Source organism: Lathyrus oleraceus, chromosome 1, assembly GCF_024323335.1.
Source record: "Lathyrus oleraceus cultivar Zhongwan6 chromosome 1, CAAS_Psat_ZW6_1.0, whole genome shotgun sequence".
In the NCBI taxonomy this organism is placed as follows: domain Eukaryota; kingdom Viridiplantae; phylum Streptophyta; class Magnoliopsida; order Fabales; family Fabaceae; genus Lathyrus; species Lathyrus oleraceus.
The window spans coordinates 261,983,206-261,989,531 of record NC_066579.1 but is presented as its reverse complement, the minus strand read 5'-3'; positions in this window follow the sequence as shown (position 1 = coordinate 261,989,531).

The following is a 6,326-nucleotide window of genomic DNA, read 5'->3' as shown; positions in this document are numbered from 1 at the left end:
CCCATGAGGATATAACTCAGGGGGAACTCTCTCCCAATATATGTGTTAGGAGGAGACAGAAACAACAATCATCCACGAGGGCATAACTCAATGGGGAATATAGAAGAAGGGATAGACACTTTCTGCCTATAGGGCTGACTCTACATGGGGAGATCAGACACAAATATCTGCTTGGAGAAATATGTATCACCAAATAGCAGGAGACAACGAACAAAGATATATGGCAAAGAATGCAACATGAATATCTAGATGTCAAGCTTATGCATGTATATGTGTGGTTTATTTATGATGAATTCTGACAAACAGACATATCTAACACAAACAGGTCCAAGAATCCATGGACGAACATCCGGTACTACATCTCAAAAGAGAAAGCCAGGCCCACTGGAGAACATCCAATCTGATGGGAGCAAGAGATACCAGGAAACAAAGATCTCTGCATGTAAGGAGAATCATTCACTCCATCTGGGGACAGGATCAACACACGGATAAAATTCACCGTATAAGCAACTCTACTAGGGAAATTATCAGAGGGAAAGATGGAACTCTGTGGGGAACAACCACCAATCAGAAGGTTCCAATGTCACCACATATATTGCACTACTGAAGAAAACAACTCTGTCGGGGAGGGAAGGACACTACTCCGCTGAGGAAGGAAGGATAAACATCTTCATCAACCACTCTGCTCGGGAAGAAACCGCAAACGGGCTCTGATCAGGCAATCCCCCTAGGGGAGTACTGCTAATGACCGAATCGGGGATTATCCGTAGGCAACTGCTGGAGATACCTTGATGGTGACCATAGTGGGGAGTATAAGTGGGATCAACCCTACTGAGGATGGTTGAGGAGAAAAATTGCTGGAGATCAAAAGTAGACAGGTTCACAGAGGAAAAGCTACAAACCAAGTTTGATGAAAGCTCCACTTATGCTGGATATTTCCTGCTCACTCTGAGGGGAATTTCTTACTTGTAGTGAGGGGAAACTGACTCCTTCAGAAAGATTAACATATTCAATTTATCAATCTATAAGGGATTTTAGGTTAATCCATACAAGGGATGATAACCATATAATTGATAACACAAATGCTAAATCCAGACTCAATGGGGATCTAGAAGATTGAGATCACACCCAGAACTCCCAAACTCCATGGGATTTGGTGTGAGGTGCAACTTTCCTCTGTGCCTACGAAGGAGACAACCTGGAAGATAAATGAAGAGGATACGAGTATGCTGGGAATATGAAAAAATGTCTTACCCTTTTGGGGATCATACCATCTTTGGGAGAGCACTGAAGACATCCCAAGTATCCTTTTGTCATTATGAATGTTCACTTTGTTTAAAAACAATTTATGAAAATTTTATTTATTTAAAACAATGATATTTCTCAATTAAAACATGAAAAACATTTGTTGAATAGAAACAAATAAGAGTGCAAAGATTTGGATAAAGGCTCAAATTTATTTGATGGAATGGTAGTCTGCAAATGGCGAGACTCCATGGATCTTTACAAATTTGAAATTGGTGATATATATTGGAAAAGGGCTACATTGAACATAATGACCATTTATCCACCAACTCTGAATTCGATGTATTTGAAGCTTCAGTTGGCAATGACTGAACGAGAGTCTTTGACAGATGACAGTTGTAGAACAAAGTCTTGTCAGGATGCAGTTACTTGCCAAATCCCTAATTTTGCCTAGATTTCCCCAGGGTGAGGTGCTCAATCTAGCGGGATATTTATTTTTTATGTCTCTAACTTTTTCCTGGATCGCCCTTTCGGGCCTTCAATCCATCGAGACGCCCATTTTTGCCTAAGCAGCCCTTTCGGGTTTTCAACTTAGCGAGTTATTCTGTTTTTATTTTAGGCGAAGTATTTCTTGACTGCATCTGAATTCACAGGACGAGTGAAATCCTCCCCATCCATAGTTGTAAGTATCAAAGCACCGCCTGAAAAGGCTCTCTTAACAACATATGGACCTTCATATTTTGGAGTCCACTTGCCCCTGGAATCGGACGCCAAAGATGAGACTTTTTTGAGCACAAGGTCACCTTCTCGGAACACACGAGGCTTGACCTTTTTATCAAAGGCTTTCTTCATCCTTTGCTGATATAACTGACCATGGCACATGACAGTCAATCTCTTCTCTTCTATCAAATTCAGTTGGTCATAACGACTCTGAACCCATTCAGCATCAGTTAACTTGGCTTCCATCAAGACTCTCATTGACGGGATCTCCACCTCTACTGGGAGCACCGCCTCCATGCCGTAAACAAGAGAGAAAGGGGTTGCCCCTATTGAAGTGCGGACAGATGTACGATAGCCATGCAAGGCAAATGGCAGCATCTCATGCCAATCTTTGTACGTAACAACCATCTTGATATTTTTGTTAGCAGCTTCAACAACCCCATTCATCTTGGGTCTGTAAGGAGAAAAGTTATGATGTGCAATCTTGAACTTGCTACACAACTCTTTCATCATCTTATTGTTTAAGTTAGATCAATTATCAGTAATGATCTTATCTGGCACACCATAACGGCATATGAGTTGATTCTTGATAAACTTCACAACCACCTGCCTGGTCATGTTTGCATATGACGTTGTTTCAACCCACTTGGTGAAGTAATCAATGGCTACGAGAATAAAACGGTGACTGTTTGACGCCTTTGGCTCTATCATGCCAATCATGTCAATTCCCCACATGGAGAAAGGCCATGGTGATGAAATCACATTCAGAAGTATCGGGGGAATATGAATCTTATCCGTATAAATCTGACACTTATGGCATTTCTTCACATATTTGTAGCAGTCAGACTCCATTGTCAGCCAATAGTAGCCTGCTCTCAACATCTTTCTAGCCATGGCATGTCCATTGGAATGAGTACCAAAGGAATCCTCATGGACCTCAGTCATTAACAGGTCTGCTTCGTGTCTATCCATGCATCTGAGAAAAACCATGTCAAAATTCCTCTTGTAAAGCACATCGCCATTAGAAACTGCCTGATAATCTTCTCAAAGTCTTTCTATCTTTTACAGATGCCCCTGAAGGGTAAATCTGGCTCTAAAGAAAGCACTTGATATCATAATACCATGGCTTATCATCTTGCACTTCTTCTACTACAAACACATGAGTTGGTATGTCCAAGCGCATCACAGTGATATTGGGAACTTCATTCCAGAGTCTAACCACAATCATTGAAGCAAGTGTAGCAAGTGCATCTGCCATCTGATTCTCATCTCGAGGAATATGGTGGAAGTCAACCTCAGTAAAGAAAGTTGAAATCCTCCTCGCATAATCTCTATATGGGATGAGGCCAGGCTGATTCGTCTCTCATTCACCCTTAATTTGATTAAAAACAAGGGCCGAATCACCATAAACATGAAGATGCTTAATCCTAAGATCAATACACTCATCCAATCCCATGATACATGCCTCATATTCTGCCATATTATTCGTGCATTTGAAAGTTAGCCTTGCTGTAAAAGGAAAATGTGTGCCCTGAGGAGTAATAATCATTGCCTCAATACCATTTCCATATTGATTTACAGCGCCATCAAACACCATGCTCCATCGGGAACCAGACTCTGGCCCTTCATCGAGCGTAGGCTCACGCAATCTTTCATTTTCAAATACAGAATCTCCTCATCTGGTAAGTCATACTGAACTGACTAATAATCCTCAATTGGTTGATGTGCCAAGTGGTCAGCCAAGATGCTACCTTTTATAGCCTTTTGAGCTCGATACTCAATATCATACTCAGATAACAACATCTGCCAACGGGCAATCCTCCCAGTTAAAGCAGGCTTTTCAAAGATATACTTGATTGGATCCATTTTGGATATCAACCAAGTCGTATGATTTAACATATACTGGCGTAAGCGCTTAGCAGCCCAAGCCAAAGCACAACATGTCTTTTCAAGCATCGAGTATCGAGACTCACAGTCAGTGAACTTCTTACTTAGGTAGTATATAGCATATTCTTTCTTCCATGTTTCATCCTGCTGACCAAGGACACAACTCATTGAGTCTTTAAGAACTGTCAGATACATAATCAATGGTCTCCCTTCCACAGGTGGAGACAGAATCGGAGGCTCAGACAAATACTCTTTAATACAGTCAAAGGCCTTTTGGCAATCCTCGATCCAATCATGAGACTGATCTTTCCGAAGGAGCTTGAATATCGGCGCACATGTGGCAGTCATGTGGGATATAAATCTGGAAATATAATTCAAGCGGCCAAGAAAACCTCGGACTTGCTTCTTAGTTTTGGGCGCAGGCATCTCTTGTATTGCTTTGACCTTGGCGGGATCAACCTCAATACCTATCTCGCTTACAATAAAGCCCAATAACTTGCCGGAACAAACTCCAAATATGCACTTGTTAGGATTCAGACGAAGCTTATACTTCCTCAATCGCTGAAAAAGCTTCAACAAGTGCTCTACATGTTCAACTTGCGTTCTTGACTTTGCAATCATATCATCAACATATACCTCGATCTCCTTATGCATCATATCGAGAAACAAGGTAGTCATAGCTCTTTGATACGTGGCTCCCGCGTTCTTCAAACCGAAGGGCATCACTCGATAACAGAATGTTCCCCAAGGTGTGATTAATGTTGTCTTCTCCATATCCTCAGGTGCCATTTTAATCTGGTTATATCCGGAAAATCCGTCCATAAATGAGAAGACATTGAATTTAGTTGTATTATCTATCAACATATCAATATGCGGTAGAGGGAAATCATCTTTCGGGCTAGCTTTATTCAAGTCTCTATAGTCCACACACATTCGGACTTTTCCATCTTTCTTAGGCACATGCACAATATTGGCCACCCATTGAGGATATGTAGAAGTCACCAGAAACCCTGCATCAATTTGCTTCTGAACTTCCTCCTTGATCTTCACTGCCATGTCGGGATGAGTTCTTCTGAGCTTCTGCTTCACAGGCACGCACTTAGGCTTCAAAGGCAGGAAATGTTGCACAATATCAGTATCTAGACCAGGCATGTCTTCATATGACCAGGCGAAGACGTCAACGTATTCTCGTACAAACTCAATCAACCCCTTCTTAACAGATTCTTCCAGGAGTGCCCCAATCTTTACTTCTCGCACACAATCCTCAGACCCCAAGTTGACTGTTTCTAGATTCTCAAGATGCGGCTGAATGATCTTCTCTTCGTTCTCAAGTGGACGGGTGATCTCGTCAGGAATCTCTTCAACATCATCTTCTTCCGCCTCAAATACAGGGAACTCAAAGTTCGGAGATGGTGTTGGTCATTATGGTTAATGGGTTTGATCAACCTGCATAATGATTTTGGATATTAAGAGATTTTAGAATTCAGACAAGGTAAATCATTATGCAGATGAAAAGATTGATTTTATTCTACTTTTTTAGGGTTTTATGTGATCACCAATTTCATGCAAAAAAGAAAAAAGTGAAAATAATTGGAAAACAAACATTTAACATGAATTTATTGAATGAAAATATCATTGTATTTATGAGCCAACAATGTCATCACTCCTCCTTTTGGCATGGGAGAAGGGTTTTTAAACACAATGAACATTACTTTGACTTATGGATAACTGTTGGAACATCAACAGCGACCCAATTATTGCAGACCCCTCCAGGGATGACAAAGTTGCCAGGATCTTCCTCTGCATCCTCTTCTATGATAGCAGCAGCTTCCTCATCTTGAACAGTGTGGATGAATCCACCACTCTTTAACAGCCCATGCTTGTTGAAAACGCCAGAAGAATACCATATGCCAGCCCGGGATTTGTTTTCTTCCTGTCTTAGTAGGTTCAACAATAGATAAAGCTTGGAACGGAGTTCCAACTTCATCCTTAGCATCTATTTAAGAAAAGGAAGACAAATGGCTAACCAGGAGAGCCTTTTCTCCCTCTACCACCATCAGCTTCTTGTTTTTGACAAACTTCAATTTTTGGTGTAGGATGGATGCCACGGCGCCTGCCTCGTGAATCTATGGTCTACCCAACAGACAGCTATATGATGGGTGAATATCCATGACCTGAAAAGTGATCTGGAAGTCACTTGGTCCGATCTTGACTGGGAGCTCAACCTCTCCAATCACAGTTTTATGGGACCCATCAAAAGCTTTAACCACTACTCCACTCTGCCTCATGGGAGGCCCCTGATATGACAATTTAGCAAGAGTAGACTTTGGCAACACATTCAGCGACGATCCAGTGTCCACCAACACATTGGACATGGCATCATCTTTGCAGCTCATAGAGATATGTAGTGCCAAATTGTGGTCTCTTCCCTCCTCAGGGAGATCAGCATCACAAAAACTCAAATTGTTACAAGC